General features: G+C 45.2%; 1 long non-coding RNA gene across 1 annotated transcript; it reads right to left on the reverse strand.

The window, feature by feature from the left end:
* Nucleotides 1–73: 73 nt before the first annotated feature.
* LOC129213328 (uncharacterized) lies at nt 74–19,074 on the reverse strand. Its single transcript, XR_008579420.1, has 3 exons — nt 19,005–19,074; nt 3,822–4,002; nt 74–459 (listed from the first exon to the last, which is right to left on the reverse strand). It is a non-coding gene; the product is annotated as an uncharacterized LOC129213328 (long non-coding RNA).
* Between the last annotated feature and the right edge of the window lie 471 nt (nt 19,075–19,545).

A 19,545-nucleotide genomic window follows, 5' to 3' on the forward strand; every position in this document is an offset into this window, starting at 1 on the left:
TTTCTTTCATATATACTACCCAGCTAGTCACCAAAACTCCTCTTCCAAAAAATGCAACAACCAGTGGCTCAAAGCTGCTCAGCAAACATTAAATTCAAATTCATAGTCAATGTTCAAGGCTGGACAAACTCCATGCCTGTTGCAGACTGTCATCTACTATCAGCTTCCTGCTCACCCAGGCTTCACCCCCTGCTACGACGCATTTCAGAGTACCTGGGAGGCTTTAAACAAAAGTGCTTTTGTGGCCATTTCTTTTTTTAAATGTGACACACCTTCCCCACCTCTGATTTAAATCTTATGGGTGTCGCAGGCTTGGGGGTTTTCAAACATGTCATAATTTCTCAAATGCACTGATTGCGACATAATTGTCTGAGGGGATTTACCATGAGGTTTTTGGGATGCTCAGCTCACACATTCAGCTTCTACGTCTCTTCAGAGAAGCCCAGAGCTTCAGTTCATCTGTGAATGAAATTACATTACCTCAGAATGGCTTTGTTAATTAACTTGATACATTCAAGATAGAGTAGGATCATCTAAGATAACAAATGATCCAGTAAAACCAAGTTTTTGTCAAAAAGTACTTTCCAAGGCAGAACTTCTTTTGGCTTTTTTCCTAAAGAGAAACTGTATTTATAAGCAAGCTTCTTGATTAGGAGTGGTGTCCTTTGTATTCCTTCTCAGTGCCCTGGTGTCAAACCCTTATCTTCAGTCATATCCAGTCACTGTTAAAAACGTGCCTCTCCTTAGGCTAGCAAAGCAGCTATTGTTCTCGACAGCTTCAGTTTTATTGCTTATTCCTGAGATCCCAGACATCAGTGCCCCTGCCAAAGCTACGTGACTTGTTCTGGGATGTCAGTGTGTTCTGTAAATGGCTACACAGTCCTTGGGCACTGGAAATAACAGATTTCTGATGTGAAAAATGCACCTCGGAGTGACAGTGGCCCTAGACAGACTGCACAGTGGCGCTCTGCAGCCAGAAGTTTAGTTTGGGCTTCTTCTTTTATTACATTTGTGACAGACGTGCGAGCCTTGCTACCCTAACACACCTAAAGACAACCCCTTGGCACGCTGACGAATATGTAAAAAGACCTTTTTCTTCTCCATATCGCACTCGTAGTAAAGACAGTAACGATGAGAGAGCAGACTCAGTTATAGGTACCTGAAACAGGGGTCACTGGGGTTGGAGGAAGATCATATCAAAGCAGTAAGACCTATGCTCTGCCCCGCTTTCATTAACAGCCAGCTGACTGAAAGGGTATCATGGGGTGTCAGGCCATGAACATCGCTGCTTTGGTTTTGTGCCTCCGTGCTCTTCCCCAGTCCGTCCAAGCTGAGATACGACTGATCGTGGAGGGTGTCCCTGCCCATGGCAGGGGGGTTGGAACTAGATGGTCTTTAAGGTCCCCTCCAACCCAAACCATTCTATGACTCTATGATTCTATAAACCTGGCTGAAGTGGATATCAACCCCCAGTCAAAAAAAAAGAGGGACATGGAGTTAGTGATATGAAAGACAGGCCTAAGAAAATCCCCGATTTCCTATCAAGGAGAACAGAGCCAATGTCCTTCAGAAGACTATTGGCTCTTATTCTCTTCCTAAAATGAACAAAGGATGGCAATGGAGTCAAATGATTCAGAAAGGTAGAAAAGATAAAGTGCTGCAAAGTGGAAAGTCAACACTATCAAATAGTGGAAGATATTATTCAAGAGCCAATGGAAAAGAACAGAGGTTAGAAAGACAGACATCTCCTGCAAAAAATAAGCAGTGGAGAAAGTACACTTAAAAGAGCATGTCAAGAAGCAAATTAACCAAGGAAATTTAAACAACCTTAACAAATTGAGGTATAAGTATGAGAAATATTCACACGAACATGTTCCTGAATCCAATATGAAACTGCTTCCTGCACAAAAGACTGATCTGTGGGTTCAATAAATGCCTCCGAAATTGAAGGCAAAAGGTAATTGAGCGGTTCAGGATATAGCAAGGAGATTAGTGGGACGTAACAGGGATCAGCAGGAGGATTCATTTTGTTAACCTTAGAAACCGATGACCTGGAAAAAGGAATGTTCAGCAAAATGATGAAACTCACTGATTCAAAACAAGAGTCCAGTGAGTGCAAAACCAAAGGGCGATTAAATTCAGGTGATAAGCAAGAGTGTGAGCAGCTAAGTTTATGCAATGAGAATTAACTACAAGGAAATGCATTGGAGGACAAAAACGTTCTGGAAAGGCACAGTATAAAAACACACGGTAAAGCCAAAGAACTTCTGTTATTCTGTAATTTGTCACATAAACAACGGTACCAGTTTGTGCAGTAGATGTGGGGACAAATTAGCCCTTGATCTTCACAGCAGAGCATAAGGCTCCATGGCTGAACGGGTCAAGGCTGAATTCTGTCTTTCACCTCTGGAAAGCAGAGGGGACAGCCCACACTGTGACAACGGTCTGAATTCGCAAGCCCTCTATTGCATTTGCTGGATGCTGTAGGAACGGAAATTGTTTCAGCAAGAGGAAGGTGAAGACCTTCATATTTAAATGCTCAGCATTACTGTTAGATAATCAGCCGCCACTTCACCTTGATTTGGGAAAGCCAGTGCCAGTTTCCGTGGAAACTGAAGTGCTGTCCTGCGGCCATCACAACATTGGTTCAGTCCTGCAGCTCTCGGTTTGACAGCTCACCGAGTGCTACAAACGGGGATTTGTAAAATTGCAGCCACCGCCGCGGGGAACACAGAAGTTCCAGAAACTTCTCGGGCCTCACCTTTCAGAGCTGGGTATGCTCATCGCCAGCGTGCGTAATCCCTACAGCAGCGTGCGTAAGGAGAGCAGTCGCAGTGTATCGTGCGTTTTGTACAAAATACCACACTTGCACAACAACTGACACAACTACAAGAGCAAATTATACTAGAGCACTAGTGAAAGACTGCTCTGGTCCCACGACTATCCCAGCCAAAGAAATTTCTAATGCATTTACTCCCAGCAGCCCTGGGAGGCAGGGAAATGATATTATCCCTATTCGCAAGAGGAAAAAGGGAGCCCCACAGAGATACGGAGCTTGCTTGTGCAGAGGCAGGTGTAGATTCCTGCATAAAATTCAAGATTAACAAGATTCAGGAACCGTGCAGGCCATCTACCTAATCTTGGTTCTTTCTACAGCCCGTGGAGCGAGGTGGGCACTACATTCAGGCTGCCTTTTGCAGACACCAACGTAGGCATCAGGCCTCCGTACTGTAGCTGTAACAAGGAGCCTGGGCACATACAGGCAGCGTGGAGTTGCGATTTGTGGACTGCACAGCAGGTGTCTCCCAATGCACAAGAATATTTCCAGTGAATTCACACCCCCACGATGGCAGGCATGAGCTGCTGGTAAGACTTCCAGTGAATATTTTTATGCACGCCTCGCTGTGGCATGTAAGCTAAAAGCACAGCCAGACTCAGTAAAAGATGCCTATTATTCACAATACAAGTACTGCAGTTTTGGGCGCCACCCCAAGCAGCTATGAGAAATTAATGACTCAGTGTGGATCGCTACGCAGAGAAACGCTCGCCCCGTGTGGGCTGAGCCCTGCGTCTCTTACTGGAAGGTGATGGATGGACAGACTGAGCAAGTTGTGCAGGCAGTAACGCTCCTGGGACAGAGCTTTCTGTACTTTATTCAGTGCACTTGACACGCCAACACCCCGTTCCACCGTCCCTTACGTCAGTGGGACGCAGGCCGCGTGATCAGAAGCTGGTGGGACTCGGCCCGTTCCTGTGAGTGAAAGCAGTATCATTTCCCATAAGGGAGAGTAACTGTGAAGTTTCAATCTACAATGACTTACCTTAAATTAAGGAAAATGAAGAAGAAAGCAGCCCACCGTATAAAACACAGCTGAGTGTAAACGTTTCTTGAAATCACGTGGAGGTCCCCGTTGCTTCAATGGAAGGTCCCAGAAACAGGGAAGCAGAAGAAGCAACAAGCAGGCACATTCTGGTTTGATAGCTCTATAAGCTCACTCCTTCCTGGTAATATAAATTAGGACTCTGTCATTCAAAGCATCTTTTCAGCTACAATTTAGATATACAAAATGAGAACAGACCACAGCAATAAAAGCTCTCTTATCTGATCAACGCCTTGTACTTAATAGCAAAAAAATATTATGCCATAGGTTTTTAATGTCTTTTCTGTTTCCTGCCCTTAGTCTATTCTTCTTTCATTAAATGCAAAATACTTATAATATTTTGAATTATATCAAAAAAGAAAAAATCATCTAAAAAATCCAAATGCACTCGCTAATTAAATAGCAATGCCCTTACTTTCATTCAGGCAATCTTGATAAATTACAGTCATCCCATACTAATTAACTTCAAGCTTAATGGATTTCTCTCACCACCCCAAGCTATGTAACAAAACACAACACGCTCAATTTAGCAAAAACAAGCCAATATTGAAACTGGCCGGTTTGATTCTGCTGCAGCAAAGCACTCAATCACGGGCTTAAGTGCAAACGCAGGAGCAGACCTGGAGGAGCAGCTCCTCGGGGTGGTGCAAAGCGTCCGGAGGAAAGGAAAGCAGCCTTGCTTTGGTGGGAGCGCCCAGTTCTCGGGATTACGTCTAACAGCCTACAGCGAGCGCCTGGAGAGCCGGCGTCTAATGCAAAACCCATTTCTTAGCCCACTATCGGATTTTTTCCAGGTGCAATGAATTCACTTGCGGTTCACACTTGCGATGAATCCTGAGCATTTTCACGGGTCACAGGGGACAAACAGGGCTGGTTTATGACAGGCGGCGTGGCGCGTTCTCTGCCGCCCCAGGCGAGTGCCCCGTGCCGTAAAGGCAGACATCCGCGCTCCTCAACTGACCCCCAACAGCAGCCAGAGCAGTTCCTGGGAGGCTCTGCGTTACCGTGTTACTTAATCAGACCATTAAAGTAAGGTATTTCTGTTATTAAACAATCTATATGCTTGTGGAGTTGACCAAGGTTATAAGAAAGTAAATTTGAGTGAAAGCATAGTGGGAAAATAGGAGAGCTGGTAACCAAGGCGGTGTCAGAAAGCGAATGGCAGCCCCTGATCCTGGGGCACGGAGATAGGTCAATAAATCCCTGAGCCACCGGGGAAGGGCTTGGGGTTCCTTACAGCTTGAGCTGCGAGGCCGAAATTATTCCAGGTAGATCTACTTGTGATATTTTGAGTTCTTTCTCGCAATTTTGTTCTCCCTCTAACAGTGGTAGGAGAGTCATGCCCCAGCCTGTCAAACAACTGCGAGATTTCACTTATGGATAAAATGATTCATACTCGGTAAGATGAGTGTTTCACATCACAGGTCCAGCTCCACAGAAGGAGCGAGGCATCCATGCCCGGAAATATCTCACCGCACATCGGACTTGCACTCTGAAGTATCCTTAAGGCCAATCCAGGCCATGCAGCTTGGATGGGGAGGGGGGAAACTTTCAGAGGCAAGTGGATTTGCAAGTAACCATTATTTTATTTGGATTTTATTCTGTTTTCTCTGTTTTGTTCTTTCCTTCCCTTTGGCTTGGTACTAAGTAGTGGGGAAAACCTGTTTGCAGACAGGAAGACACCGTATAATTAAAGGTAAAGTATTCTATTTAGTTCTGTAGGAATGAGATCCTTTTGCATAATACAGTATGAAAAATCAGGTAAGCAGTGCATACATTTTTTATGAACAGGAGGACCCTCAACTGTTACTAATGATGTACAGAAAGAAAAGACAGGACTCTCGGTAGGGAAATATCATCCATTAAATGCCTCCCTGGGGATCAAATGACACTTACAATTGAGAGACGCTAACTGCCTCCTACATTTCAATTGGTTCCAGCAGGACGCCTATTTGTAAAGATTTGTGCTGCCTGTACTCTGTTAGTGTAAGATGCCACATAAATATTTTCTGACCTTTGCAGTAGATATTACCCTTTTTTTTTTTCCCCACAGACCAGCAGCCTGATTTTACTTTTTAAAACCGTTGATCCTGCTGAAGAATGAGACAAGAACAACCCTGTGAGTGTGCGGATGCCCACTGAAGTGTGTGGACCTGCTGAACACGTGTTTGTTTTCTCATCAGGGCTTTATCCACATCACCCTTTACAACAAGACTTCCATGGTTCTTTTTGTAAAAGCGTACCTGCCTTTTCCTAAATACCTATCACCAAAGATCAAAAGGCTTTTGAAATATGTCCCCTAAGAAAAGCAAAAACCGAGAACTTAGAAATTCATTCATTTCCAAACTGATTAATCAAAGGCAGCTCTTTGATCAGTAAAGAAAGCCCTCGGTTCCAAACCAATGAGCACTTTAACAGGGAACGATGACATTTCTCCGGGTGTACTGACCGTGAGGTACGTATTGGGCTCCCATGGGTGTCACCGTCAGGGCTGCCCAGGACTCCGAGGCACAGCTACTTTTCATTATTGTGAAAAGCCAACAGCTCCATCCCATGTACTGGCTGCTGCCTCCCTTTGGCTTTCCAGAGTATGCACTAGAGCTCCTTGTGGTTTTATTTTTATATGCATACGGGGGTGTGTGTGTGTTTGTGTATTTGTGCAATATCCTCTGCCATTCAAATGAGAAATGCGCAGTGCTTCCTTCCTGCAGAGGATTCTGCATGACTCCCATAAAAACCCAAAACTGTAGTCACAAATAGCAGAGATTAAACAGCAATGTCGAGGTCTGAGAGATTACAGATCCCATATCTGCAGGTGTTTGCAGCCGCTGACATTCCTGTGTTTTAAAGAGCTGTTCTCCCACGGCATTACAGGACAGGCAAACGTCTGCCAGAAATAATCATCAACGGATCCTACCCTTCTCTGGAGAGCTTAGTTTGGATCAAACGGAGCCTGTTCAAAACTTGCCGTGCCCGTTGCAGGGGTGGCCACAGTTCAGCGACAGGTGAACTGAAACCGTCCTCCCGTGTCAAGAACTCGTCAGGGTGTAAGATGCAATGAGGACACTTAATAGCCACGCTAAGCCAGCAGGAATTCACCCCTCGCGCGCTGCTCATTTTGACTTGCTACGAGATGATGAATTGTCAATGACTTTGGGAGGGTCACAGTGGCAATAGGAAAGCAACGGATATAGAGTTTTTATTATTAACAACCAGCATTCTGCTGGTTTTCACACCACAGACAGAACACAGATGTGCAAATTATATAAAACTAAAATAATTCTTGGGGACCGACTGTCATGGAAGGAGAAACAACTCCAAAGCAAGCTTTTAAATTAAAAAAAAAAAGAAAAAAAAATCAGCAATATCATGACATTACAAAGAGACTTTCTGTCCAGAAAGAGATGGAAGAAGGCATAAGCATCCTTTGGGGAAATATCAAAGTGAAGCAAAAAGCATACAAAGTATGAGGCAATTCCATGGTTCTGGAATTTTCTGGGTAACGTCTGTGCTTCTGTAAAACCTGCTCCTGAGAGCCAAGGGGAAAGGATGGTAATCAAGGCCTGCGTACAACATTACAGAGAGTTTTCAGAAAAAGTGGGTACCCTCGTTCGCTGGCAGTAACACACAGCAATCTCATCACCCTCCTAAAGGGAGAAAGCTAATGCACAGCGAGACGGGTGTGAATTCACAGCTTGCTACTTCCCCCGCCCTCGTTTTTCAGGCAGATGCTCTGCCATGCACGGTGCCGTTAGCCTCAGCGCGCTGCCCTCTCCCCCCAGCTGTGTGGGGAGCACTCGCTAGCGCTTGTCCCTGTCCCTGCACTGGGTCTGCCACACTGAGCAAACCATGGGACCGTTCCCTAATTCACATCGGTCAAATCCCTGGGCCAGCTCTCACCAACCACTTGGCCAGCCTGCGCTAGCCCTGCTGGTGTTGCCCGAACCAGAGGCGTACGCGCTCCTGCACACCCCTTCTGCCAGCAAACAGAACAGGCAGCAACCTCTGGCAGAGCGGCGCTGAGGAGCATCTGGATCGACAGCATCTTCCGTTGGCTCAGCTGGACGCGCACAAGGGCATCTGCCCGGGGCCTCGCTGCGCTTTCTGAGCAAAGTAAGCTGCTTCACACAAAGGAATTCAGGGCGTTAGCTTATATGCTCACACCCTGGTTTACTTGCTATTAATTATTTACGTAAGCTTTGAGACAACCTTTCAGTTTTCTGCCCTCTCTCCCTAGAACAGCGACTTTACTATCAGCAATTCAGGCAATATAGTGTCTCCTGCGTACAATGAACATGCAGAAGTCCCCCTGCAAGCCACAGATGTGTGGCCGCTGTTCTGCTGTTTATTACAGTAACATGTTGCAGCATTTGAGCCAGCAGAGAAACTTGAAAGCAAACAGAGCTGAGCAGCCCTGTTAGACTCAGTCAACAAATGGACGACAAGTTTGTCACTTCACAGAGCTGCATCTCTCTCCTGTTCTGTCCCAGACTCTTCAGGAGACTTGAAATACCAAATCCCTTGTTAATATACGTTGGTCTGACTTTGCTGTGGTCAACTCCGGTTTACACCACCCATGAGTCTAAAAAAATGTTCAACCCAAACATGTTAAACTCTTAGAGGATCAGAGAGTCACAGGATAGATCAGGCTGGAGGGGAGCCCAGGAGGTTTCTCAGGTTTTTAATCCATTGAGTTGTCTCTCCGTCCGTAGTGTAATATCCCACACTAGATAGTAGGGTATTCTGGGAGGCTGTTGAAAGCCTCGCTGAAGTCAAGGTAAATGACACACACTGTTCTTCCCCCATCCACAAAGCCTGTTGTTTTACCATTGAAGGCAATCGGATCAGTCAGGCTTGTTTACTCTTGGTCAACCTGTGCTGACTGCTCCCGATGACCTTCTCCTCCCTGTGCTCACAAGAGTGTCCCAAGAGGAACTGTTACTTGATGCAAAGGCTATGGAAAATTCAGACGTCATCAGACATTCCTAATTCAGCGGCACCAACCACAACCACGTTTAGAAGCATCTACAGCCAAAGCATCTTTGTTTTAAAGATAGATATTATGCAGCATACAGGCCTTGGGTTGGCTGGAGCCAGTGAGCCCTCTCCTAGCTGAGCAGGCCCCTCCAACTAATACGGTTCAGTCTTAAGATGTGAAGAAACACATCCATCAGAAAATACAACTTGAACATAGTTCATGATCAGCGCTACAAACAGCAGATTAGGCAAGGAGTGCATTTAGCCAACTGCTTCAAGAAGAGACATACAAAATAATTTTTTTTAAATCTTCCTGTTTCCCTAGGAGTTGCTGTTTCTTATACAACATCCCAAATTTTGATGTATACTGGGGCACGTTCTTAGTCCTGTATAATTTTTAAAACAGATGGGGCTTGTTTAGTTCCAAAGCTCTTGAGTATGTCATTTTCAAATACAAATCTGGAAAATTTCCACCTAATTTATGCCTCGAAGTTAGCATGATTTCACAGCAGCTGGATCTGTTGCGCTAACTCGTACACTCCGCAAACACAGCCTGTACCTACATGCTCACATCTGTCTTCAAGAGGGATGCAGACCCATGGAATGCAAATGTTTCATCAACGCGCATGTGGGACAGCATTACTACTTGCATGAGATTTTACTTGGGGTTTAAGGCAGGTTACGCCATTATGGTTCACATTCCATTCTTTATCTGTGCTGCACATGCCACGCTTCTGTAAAACTGTTGTAGAATTTTTTGAGAATTTACTTTCTTATTTTAAGCAAGACTATTTTTTATGTTCCTTTAGCATAATAACCAAGTGCCTTAGTACCATCTGTTGAATTACTCACATGGAGCCATAAAAACATTCTAAAATAATCTAATACGCCTTTTATTTGCTGGTGAGTGCCACAATTTAAAACATTTCTAATTCAGCTTTGACATGGCTACTAATCAGCGCTCAATATCAGCGGAAAAATAAGTATTTTTTTCCTTTCTAATGATATGCAGCACTGTAACTTTTCAAAAAAATGCAATGTATATGTTACCAGCCCAGCACTGAATCTCAGAAGTCATGAAGTTTTGGAGCATGACATTGCATTGTTCGGATGTGGCAGAGCCTGCAGAGCCACAGCCACGACATTTTAAATGTGATATATTTTTTAGCCTAGAAATACTGGAGATATATGTGGCTATATATTTTTTAAAATTGCTTCCTTTCTGCTGAAAGGGAAGAAAGATTGTTAAGTGGTTTTATTGTGGCGCAGAGGGAATCACATTGGCTCTGAGAGGAAATGACATTGCAATCAAAAAGCCTTCAAGAGTGCATCAAGGATCCAGTAAACTGCACTGAAACTACTCGGCTTCCCTCCGCGGATTCGAGGAGGACGAGCTTTGGTGCTCTGGAGGAGTTGGAGACACCACGAGGGGAGGGAGGAAAACAAGGGTCCTCCCATTTCAACACCGTGCAGCCGGTTTGCCTGCAAACCCACAAAACATTCTGAAAGCCAAAGCATCGATAGCTACAGGTTATAGCATCGTCCTCTCTCTAATACCTTAATACAGCATTTAACGCCACCTTCACTGTCACAACCTAAAAGACAACTGCCACACAGACAATCTGTCAAGAAAACAAATAGGCGGCTTTATTTTAGGTGGCTTAAGAGGAAAATGCAAATAATACAGCATTTCAAAATTTCCTCGCAAAACTGTGCCAATAGTGCCTGAACATTTTCAGAAGCCCAGAGAGCAAGGAGGCCATGGGTGCTACTGCAAGGCAATGAAGCAGGAGAGGTCCTGCTAGGAACAATCCGAGCTCTGCTTCTGAAAGTTGTCCTTCCAGGTTCCTGCTTATCAAGATGGCTTTTATGAAGTGAGTAACCCGGGAGTGCACCACTGCCAGAATTGCACTTATCTTTAATGCACCTCTGCAGTACCTTGTCCTTGTTGGGACTTTTATAACAACTCTGTTATAAAAAACGGTTGCCAGAACACCGTGCTAGCTGTATCTTTTCAGGCGTTTGGAAGCCCTGCAGGTCTGCCGGTAACTCAGGACAAGCAGCACTGTTGCTACTCCAGAAATCCAGCGTTGCCAGGCTCTGCGTGGCTTGCTCTCTCTCACACACAAAAAAAAGGGCATTTCTTTCGAGTAGAAGGTCCCTACTGAAACTTCATCTGTTATGGAAACCTGCCGTCGCTCCTAAGGGTGCTGCCTTATGGAAAGCCACGGCCCAGGACTGTACGTGACCAGGTCGCACCACACAGGGATACGTGCACCACATCCAAGCGGTGCTGATGGGAGCTGGCTACAGATCGCTGCCCGGGAAGAGGGACCTGCCTGTTTCTCAGTCCGCGTAAAAGGACTGAGCCCTGGGGCTCTGTGTGTAAAAGGATCTGCCTGCGCTATTTGAGCTACAAGAGGAATCCCAGCAGCTCAGACGTGGGACCGTGTTTTGCCTTTGCGTTCAGGTGATGACAGTGGGCTGGGCCGTGTTAACCTGTCCTGCCCTGGGCAGGATATTTCATAAGACGACGAACATTGAGTAAATAGGGACAGGTTGCAGAGCCCTCCCCTCTTTGTTATCTAGAGGCTCCCCGCTCTCCATACATTAAACAAAGATGAGATTTCCCATTGTTTGAAACCAGTCACAAAGGTGCTCCTCCACCCTAAATCTCTGCCTGTTTCCACTACACCACCAACTTTTGTTTTTAAGCTTGAAACGGTGTGAGTTTTGTGTGCCTTTGCAGTTCTGTTCTCCAGTGGGAACCTGAGAAGTTGAAATACTGCCGAGAAGTGTGTCCTCGCAGGGGTTTCAGCCCAGGTTTGAGGACTCGTGACATTCAAATGGATGAGAGAAGCTTTCAAGAAGTGTCTGAAATTCGGGTTACTCTTCGGAACTGCACTCAGACGCCAGCCCCGAAGGAGTTCACCCATCATTTTTAGAACCTTATTAACTAGAGCTTAAGGGAAATAGCTATAGATTTTATTCAGCAGGGACATTCAGCCGTGTGCAGCAATGCTCTCTGCATTCATTTCCTTTTCTGCAGTGTTTCAGTATCGCACATTATTTAGGCATCAGATCTGAACACAAATAATTGTATAATGAAAAACAGTGACTCAACAGGTTATTGCCACAATAACTCCTACATCTCCACTGCGTGCAGAGTTAGCTTGGTTACCCCACTTTGGAAGCAGATGTAGGTAGTGCCATTCCCAGTCCCTGCTAGTCACCGTGCGCCATTCGTCACCCACTAGACAGAAGCGCTCGTCGCTCAGTCAGTGTGTTTTGAGACCGTAGGGCATACTCTAAACCGGAGGGGAGAGGGTAAGCAGACCTCTGCTTGTAACTATGAGCAAAGCCTTCATACGCTTCTCTTTAAGGTTGCTTCCCTCGTTCTTTAGTTTGCAATTAAATGCTGAGTTTATGCAGGGAAGGTAGAGCAGGTGGAAGCACTTCCATCCCGTCACGCCCTTCACTGTTGTGTTATCTCCTGCAACGCCCTCTTCCATTTGCCTTGGTATCCCACAGCCAGAGGGATGGCCCATCATTTCCTGGTCTTCCTTACTAATTTCAGGAAGATTCATGAAACTAAACACGGGAAAAGGGAGAAGGAAACCATGGATTCATTGATACAAACACATTACACCTACAAGTTTGCCATCATACATGTGGGAGAACACAGACCCCAAACTCCACAAAGAGATTGCGCTTTTAAAAGTTTGCGTAATTACGGAGCCCGACAACCCCACCAAATTCATGCAACGTGATGGAAAATCCCGTATCTCTGCATTACAGCTTCAGCCGTATTTACAGCAGACTGGAAAAAACTGCTTAAGACTAGAAAATAACCTAACAGCTTTTCAGTAGAGTACAGTCACCTAACTCTCCTGTTACAGTATCAAAGTCTCCGCAGTTTACATTTCAAAGACGAAGAAGGAAAAAACAAACAGCGAGCTAAGGAGGTGGCCAGCCTGCAGAGCAAACCTATGCAGCGCGGCAGTGCCCCCTCCCTCCCCAGAGCCCTCCAGGTCCCCCCCCAGGGAACTTCACAGCCGTGAAAGGGGCAGGACTGAACGCACCACGCGTACAGGCAGCACAGGCATCGCCGAAATCACTCTGCACACAGCCATTTCGGTTCATTTGACTTTTTAGCGCTTGTGACTCCCCTTATAGGAACTCATTACAGCTCATTGCAACAGCAGCCGCTCACCCTGTCACATCTCATCGCGCGCCAGAGGAGGCTGCCCTTTCATCTCTGCGCTTTTTTAAGCTAAGCTTTAGCACATCAGGGGGAACATCTTTGAAATCCTCACCGATTCCCACTGGAAATGGTGCCAAGCGAAAGAATCATTTCCCACGGACATTTTCCTTCCCCGGGGCCACAAACAGGCTCAGCTCAGCCCTGCTCACCATGTCATTTGGAAACAAAACAAGCCCAAACCCCAGCTCTCCCTCTCCTCCAGCAATATTTTCTGGGCCTTTCCAGAGCCAGAAAGCTCTCCCATCCCAGCCCCAGCTGAAGGCATTGGTGGTGGCAGAGGGCAGCAGCAGAGCTCCCAAGGCAGCTCTGACAGCTTTTCGAAGCCCATTGAGCCTCAGCTTGGACATTTTAGCCCAAATCCTGTGCCAGAGCTGGGCAGGAGAGGTTTACGGTTTGGTACTTTGGGCTGGAGCATCCCTGGAGTAGGGCGACAAATGGTGCCTCCAGACACGGGCGCTGCTCTGCGCACTGCTCGCTCCCGGGACGCACCGGGCCCCGGTGCTGGAGCAAGTCTTCCCTTCGCCTGTCATCTCCGTAATTTTCATTTTGAAGCAGCATTGGGAAGAAATATTTAGCTACAGCGAGGAGCCCTGTCTCATTATTTGTGTGGCCTTTTTGATGAATTATACAGAGCTCATGCTGCTTGCTAAGCATGTTACAGATGCCATGCCACCGGCAGAATTTTTTTGTATTTTTAAGTGAAAGAAATTTTTTCCAGAGGTTTGCTGTAAATTATAGAATGATCTTTGTGCAATGTGGAGACCGGGCGCTCTTGCCAGCTTGGAAACACTTGTACAACACTCATGCCAAGCATGTCCTCCAGATTTTGTTTTAGGGAATGCATGACCATTCTCTCTATCAAGACTACATAGTCTCATAGTCAAACATTTTATTTTTTTCACAATCTTTAATTTCTCCTCAAAGCATCCCTGTGAGACAAGACATTTTATGATCCCCTTTTTTCAAAGAGAAAATTTAAGATTTGTATGGATCACACAGAGATTTAGGTACTTAAGTAGAAAGTGGAAGCCTAAATCCCACTGAAATGAACCAGAGATAAGCCCTCAATAGGACTGAAATGCTCTAATACTTCACTAAATTTCTGCCTAAGTGATTTGCCCAAGGTCATGCAGGACATTTGGAAAAACAGCTCCAAACTCCACAGCTTGCTCAATAATTACACTCCCTGTGAAAGATGGAAATTTAGTAATTTTGCAAGGTGGTTTGGGAAAACAAGACACACCTATTGTGTTAGCTAACCCCGATGGGCAGCAGGTATCTTTGCCTGGACGTAACATATCAATGCAGCTATTCTGCTTCCCAGCTTGTTTGGAGGTAGCCTGGAAATCTCAGCACAGGACTGCATTGTACCCGGCCGACGTCGCCTAGAGCAGGGCAGAGACTTGAGCCAAAATCCCAGGAGTTCCACCCAGTTCCTTAACCACAAGGGCAGTCCTCCCCACGTCATCCCGCTCCCCTCGGGGAGGGTCAGGATGAATGAACGGTGCCTTTTCCAACACTGCAAAGAGTGTTTGATGTGGTGGGGCCTGAATTGACCCTTTCAGAGTCCCTGAACCTCTTCCATCCTCATAGAAAAATAAAAATCTTCAGATTTTTTGTTTTAAATTCAGATCTAGTTACTGCTGAGCTCTAGAAGCAGCATGTACACACAGGAAGCTTTATGCCTCCCTGACTGGTGTCAGGCAGAAAGTAAATTATTTATGAAAGTGCTCCATGTGATATTTTATTTTGGATTTAAAGAGGCAGGAGTGATGGGAAGGATAGGTTTGGGGTTTTTAAAAAAAACAAAGTTAAAAATGCATTCAAACCTGAGTCTTAGTTTTGCTCAGGATCCACTCCCTGCTAAGACTGGTTGCAAAGAAGCATAAATATAATCTCATCTCTATTTACATGGATAATCCCATCCACTTCAGTGGAATTGCTCCTAATTGCCACTGATTTATAAAGGATAAGAATCAGGAATTGTAAAAAAAAACATCTTTGGTGCCAGCGCTTCGGGGCTGAGTGGGTGTTTGCATATGCAAACCCACTTTTCCTCCCACCGTCTGATCCACTTGTAGCTTTTTCATTTTCCATGCACAAAATTCCTCAATCCATTTCTTAAATTAGCAGTAGCCAGACATCCCCAACCAGCCATCGCTACACAAAATAAAATTACCTGAAATACTACGGTGCTGCAGAAGGACTAAGATCCCAAATGCTGGAATAAAACTGACAGTAATATCCCAAAGTTTGCTAGGTGTCACTTCAAATCAATTATTTCTAAGTGCTTGTGACTTAGAACAAAGCCCATCACCTTCATCACCACCAAAGGTTTAACCTCTAAAAGCACATTAAAGGCAGGGGTTTGAAAAGGACAGAGCAGAAGTCATTCCTTCAGATCAAGCCCTCTACCTGCCTGGTACTTGCACGTATAGTAGGTCTGGCTGCAGTTTCACAGAGGAGTTAAATGCTAAAATACCTCAACAGCTTTTTAGCATATCGGGGTCAGGCCACTGAGCCAAGGCATGAGCACGAGCCTTACGTGATACACGACATGAAGTTGTGCGTCAAGTTGCGCACCATTTCAGGAGACCACTCCAGGGAGCAGACTCCAGTTTGCCTCTCCCCCCGTTGACATGATAAATCTGTATTTCAGACTTGGGTTTAGATCCTTTAGCCACGTGCTTCTGCAGGATTCTCCCCCAAGTCCATGGCTAAGCAGCAGGACTGTGCTCCCAATGACCACAGAGTCACAGCTGCCCTCAGTTCTCATGAGATTATCGTGTCTTCCATAACGTCTTCCTCTCCTTTCATTGTCTTAATCCAAAAATATTATTAAAATGTAAGGAAAGAAAAGAAGTTGAACTGTGTATCATTATACGTGCTACACGACAGGCTTTACACACGCACAGCAGCATTCCAAGTAATACACAGCCTGGAGACACACTGAAAGTGTTTCATCTGGTCTCAAACTCTGGACCAGTTCAAGATCGGTAACACCTGAATAAAGGCTCCTGGGTTGGTATCACATGCAACGTTCGGGCTGGCCTCAACTTTGGGTTTTAAACCTCAGAGTCTGGGACATTTCACCTTGCTCAGACACACAGGCTTGTTTCGAGGCTTTCCTGCAACACAATTAATATATAATTGATCAAGTGTCCTGGGAAAAACCTAGGAGACTGGCACCTTCTTTTGCTCATAAGCACCAGCATCAGCAATCACTGTGCTAAAAAGAGCTCCTGCCCTTGACTTGGATTTGACTTTCATTTCAGAATGAGTGGTGCAAACCACCGTGCAGAGCTTGCAATGTACCCAGCAAAGTTATTTCTTTTATTACAAAGCTTCTCCAATCTCAGATGGAAAAACAGCTCTATATTTCTCAAGCTGCTTTGATAACTGAGCTGGTGCTGAATTTTTCCCAAGTCCAGAGGACGTACACAAGTGCAGAGTCTGTTTCACAGCAGATAAATGAATTATTGGCCTGGCAAGGGCTCTTTCAACCCTGCAATAAGATGAGCTGCCGGGGCTGGAGTATCTATCCGTGATGGACAGTCCAGCTGGATTCTGAGGACACTGACAAAAAAGCCGTATTTCCTGCCCACACGCTTCTTTGTGTCCACCTACGCTGTCAACCACAGCGGCTCTTCAGTGTCCTGATCATTTACACCCTAGAACTGAACAAGAAAACTCTTTCTTCCCCCTTAAGAAAGGCTGCAATAAACTTTTATTAACTTTAATTTTGAATTTCCACACTTTCACATCCTTTAGTGTCCACTGTGATAACTGAACTGAGACTTCTACACTCAGAGGCCCAGAGCTTACTTTCCTGCTGTGTTTTGTGTGCTTGAGCAGACATTTACACTTTTGATAATTTAGGGCCATTTATTCCATCAAGGTGGGTACGACACTTCGTGCCAAATCACCCCCAGGGCGGGCAGGCAGAGAGTTCAGCTCTTCCTTCTCTACAACTTACCTGACTACCATAAGGCAGATTTGGGCATGCTGGCAGAAATATGACATTTCTACCGTAAAGGCAATTTTTTTGTAACACAATAGCAGCTCATAACTGTAGAATTGTGATATAAATCCAGTATGAAATAATATTTTAATTCAAAAAATCACTAGCATTTAAAATAAGATTCCTCCAGCTGATGTGCATGGATTTTTCTTCCGAGCTTCTTAATTTATTTCAGTAAGATGGTGTTTATTTCCACTACCGTGCTCAGATCCCGAGTACGAAGATTTTGACATGCTTGCTCCTTTCTCTTTTTTTAAGCGGCATAACGAATATTACTGACATGGTCATGCCACCATCTCAGCAGCAAGGCTACATGATTTCATGTCAGCATAAAAACAAAAAAGGAAAAGTAGAGAGAAACTTTTCTGTAACATTTCAGCAGCTGTTACCATAGTAATAATTCGTTTCACCAAGCCACCAAACATCATTTCAAGGATTTTTCCAAATGCCCATAGAAGAAGTAGCAGCCATCAATAACCTTTTTCTATAAAGCCTCCCAAAATTGTCACAGACCTTTCTCTTACATTATTTGCTGAAAGCAGAAACAAAACAATGAGGGCTAGAAATAACTTCTCTATTAAGATGGATGGAAGCGAGGAGAGGCAGACATGAAAGAAAAGAGTGCCGCATCTTTGTGTGCCCAGGGCCTAAGCTCCCCAAACAGTCAATGACGCCGACTGTCAACTTGAGAGATGTCAGCGCTGAGGCATCCAGGATCCTAAACAGGAAAAGCTGTATAGATCAAAGCTGGCTCTTTTAATTGTCTGAAGGGTCTCACCTGCAGGGCAGTATGTTGTAAACCCAAGCAATGTAATAAAACAATAGCGTTTTTCACTGCTGGAAGTTTCTGGGCAGGTTTTGGGGCACGTTGCTAAGCGGAGCACAGGGTAGAGGAGATCTGCCACTCACCTTGGTTTCTAGTGCTGCAGAGGCGCAGATGTAATTGCAAATAGAAACACAGTCCTGGTGGCAGAAGGACTGAGATCCAGTTATGCCACTCACCCGCAGCCACAGAAAACTGAACCGTCTACCCGATGGTTTTTTTCTAAGTTCGCCGGGATTGCAGGGTTAGAGAAACAGTGGGGTGGGCAGCAGGCGGATCCACAGCACCTAGCAATACTTGGGGAATACATAGGAAAAAGTCTTTCCCAGTTCTGAAAGTGGTGATTGCTTTAACTTTGCACGTCTGCAAGAATGACCATAGTTTACCGATCTGTCTCTCCAGCACACCAACAACCATCACTGAAGTCCCAGCATCTAAGTCTGGGTTTGCTGAACCCCTGTAATACAGCTCCTCCTGGGATGAATAATTACAAAGGGGAGTTGCGCCTCCTTAGATTAAAAAAATGCCATACATGCACACTCCTTCTCAAATATTTGTTTTGTAATGTTCAGAAAAGTTGTTTTCCCATAAAAGTTTACTTCATGCAAGTTCCAGGGCAGAGATATGTAGAGTTAAGTACATTCCTAATACATTCCTCAAACATAAAGCACTCTCATTTTTCTCTTATGCTGAAACACCACCAGCACAATAGATCCTGGACTACAACTGGAGTACCTAGCAACTAGCAAGGTACAAATAATAAATAGAATTATTCAGCAAAGCTCTGACCTTAGCAAGAACTTAAAGATGCTTAAGGAAAAACACTGCTGAATCCAAACCACACTCAGAACCAATATCCTTCTGACCTGTTGTCAGAAAGTATTTTTTTTAAGCATTCCTGATACCACAGGAGTTTGTAATCTGGAATTTGCAGCATTACTCATTTTTCTCCATCATTTGAGGCACAGCATAAAGCAAGCCGTCTCAGTGATCTTCATCTGACTGCCCAAGTCTTCTTTTTCCTCACTTCAGACTCACCCTTCTGAAAGTGTGGGAGTGCAGGGGGTCGCAGTCACCGAGATCGTGCACGCGGAGAAGGTCAGCAGTGCAAGCAAATGGCTAATTCCACCATATGCGCCTGGAGTTACCTGCTGGGAATGAGCAATCCCGGAAATGGAATGCACAATTAGACCTCCTGTTGCACGTCAGCCTCTGCTGAAAATCTATAATTAAACCGATACAATGATAATGAATAGGAGATTTAAAAAGCAGATTCAGGAACTGCAGAGACATAGAGACGTGCTTAATTACGTGAGTTTTCCCACTGGGTATTACAAAGCAGCTTCCCGCGGCTTTGTCTAAAATGACAGAGCTGAGAAGGCTTCCAAATCTGCATGGCGGGGGGCTCGTCCTGGCCACAACCCAGCCTCGTAGTATGGGACCGGGCTCTGCTGCCTTCCTACCCTCTGCTTTGCTCTGTGCAGAAAGGAAAAGCAGGCTCCTGGGGGCTGCACGGCGCAGCCGTAATAAACCCTCAGCTTGTGCCGAACTTTCTGTAGGATCAGAGGTTTCCCGTTTT

The sequence above is a fragment of the Grus americana genome, chromosome 15, assembly GCF_028858705.1.
Source record: "Grus americana isolate bGruAme1 chromosome 15, bGruAme1.mat, whole genome shotgun sequence".
Lineage (NCBI taxonomy): Eukaryota > Metazoa > Chordata > Aves > Gruiformes > Gruidae > Grus > Grus americana.